The sequence below is a fragment of the Chiloscyllium punctatum genome, chromosome 35, assembly GCF_047496795.1.
Source record: "Chiloscyllium punctatum isolate Juve2018m chromosome 35, sChiPun1.3, whole genome shotgun sequence".
Lineage (NCBI taxonomy): Eukaryota > Metazoa > Chordata > Chondrichthyes > Orectolobiformes > Hemiscylliidae > Chiloscyllium > Chiloscyllium punctatum.
The window spans coordinates 37794675-37796686 of NC_092773.1; the positions used below are offsets into that span (position 1 = coordinate 37794675).

The 2012-nt window shown below is 37.6% G+C and overlaps 1 non-coding gene across 1 annotated transcript; it reads left to right on the top strand.

Moving 5' to 3' along the window:
- Positions 1-520: 520 nt before the first annotated feature.
- trnap-ugg (transfer RNA proline (anticodon UGG)) lies at positions 521-602 on the top strand. The gene has a single exon. It is a non-coding gene; the product is annotated as a tRNA-Pro (tRNA).
- Positions 603-2012: the final 1410 nt, after the last annotated feature.

Here is a 2012-nt window from a genome sequence, read left to right on the forward strand (position 1 = left end):
GGACCACCCAAGGTCGGATCTCTCATGGGTCATACTTCATTGGTTTTCTTTCCTGCACAGCTCTGGGTATTTAATGTGGACAGGAAAATGTTCCCCAAACAGGAATCTAGTCGGGAACCAGAAAGGAATTTCTGTATTGTTTAAATGGCTAATGTAAAGGAATTTGGATTTTCAGAATCTGAAACAAAAATATAAAATGCTGGGGAAAGACTGGGGTTTGCCAGCACTACTGGGAGAAAGCGGAGTTCGAATAACGTAATAAACGTTGAATCGCCCTTTCCCAGCCCAGATACTGCTAGAACTGCTGCGTATTTTCCTGCAATTTCCGCCTTCTTTTAATCTGAATATCGATTCTACCTATTGGAGTGACACACCCAGACCCACTTTGTCCCGACATTTCATCGATTTGAAAGCTGTGGTTTTCGAATTCAAATAAACCAAACAATGATTCAGAACTGCTAAGCTCAGCAGAGACAGAGACCTGGAAATAACTAATTTAACAATCAACGCCCGCCCTCGTGTAGTTGTGGCCGAGTGGTTAAGGCGATGGACTTGGAATCCATTGGGGTATTCCCACGCAGGTTCGAATCCTATCAACTACGATAGAGGGCGGAGTTTGCTTTGGACTTTCTTTCTTGGGATTCAGATTACGGCAGAGAGAATCACTTCATTCAGGCCATGCATGGTGCAAACCTCCACTGCACTCAAAGAACTGCACAAATGTACACTTGCATTGCCAATTTGTTTAGACTCGTTACGACACAGGGTAAACCATCCTGCTTAATATAAAACACAGAAACGATTTATGCCGTACAGTAATCTGCAAAAATTCGATAGGCCAAGAACTGCACAACGTAAAAATTAAGAACTTTATTTCTAAAATAAAAGAGTAATTCATTAACACACTACGATTAACAATGTATTTTCTTTAACCAATTTTGACGTTTCCTTCAATAATACTATTCAGATAACAATTCCAATTAAAGTTAATAAAACAGCTTTTCTCTTCTCAAAACCAGGCAGCTGTAGGTTCTTTTCTTCAGATCTTCCTGTGTCTTCTTTTTCCTTGTTAGGAAATTCTGTGTCACACATCACCGATCGAAAAGGTATTTTTCAGAGTTTACTTTTTTCAAGAAGATTGTGACATGCAAGGACTTGGCAGTCCTCCTCACAATTGTGCAATGTCCGCCGTATCATACCCCAGAGCATCTGATTGTGTCATTGCTTTGTAAGATTTTCAAGAGACACAATTCAAATTTGAATTGAAATTAATATTGTATGCTGGATAAAATTTAAAATGAGTGGTCAACTCGAAATGGTTATGTCTCCAGGCAATGAGCTAATTGAGTTGTTCGACCCAGTATTACTTTGTGGTGTTCTTGATAACACTTGTTGCAGTGTCTGGTTATTCTGCTGCTTTTAACTTTCTTAACCGTGCACCAATATGTTTAAAACACCTCTCCTCTTCAGGAAAAATGAACCATCATAATGAAGATATGTTTACATTTTAATTTTTCAATACTTTACCCTGACATACCGGTAAATTTTATAAAATATCGCCTTAATTTTTCCTATATATACACATAAAACATTAAATAATGACAAATCTCATCTAAATGCCATAAATTGAATCTGCGATAACGTGTCTGTGAATACATTCTACAGATACACAACATATACGATTTATAAATGGGAAGTCTCTACATAAGAAGCCAACGAAATAGTATCATATTCTTATATATAAAACGTTTTAGTGGATTGTGCTCAGTGAACGTAACCATTTCTGAACAATTGTTCGGCCACATACATTAAATCTTTAAGGCCAGTACCAAAATCAATTGTTCTTTTTCGATTATGGAGCATTTCCTCTGGTAGATGTTGATTTTCTTTGAAAAGTAACCAACTAGCAGTTCAATCCCATGCTCATTTTTCCTGTTGGAGTACAGCTCCAATTCAAACGTCACTACCATCGATGACGACTTGAAACGTTTTTGAGAAGTTTGGTGTGCGTA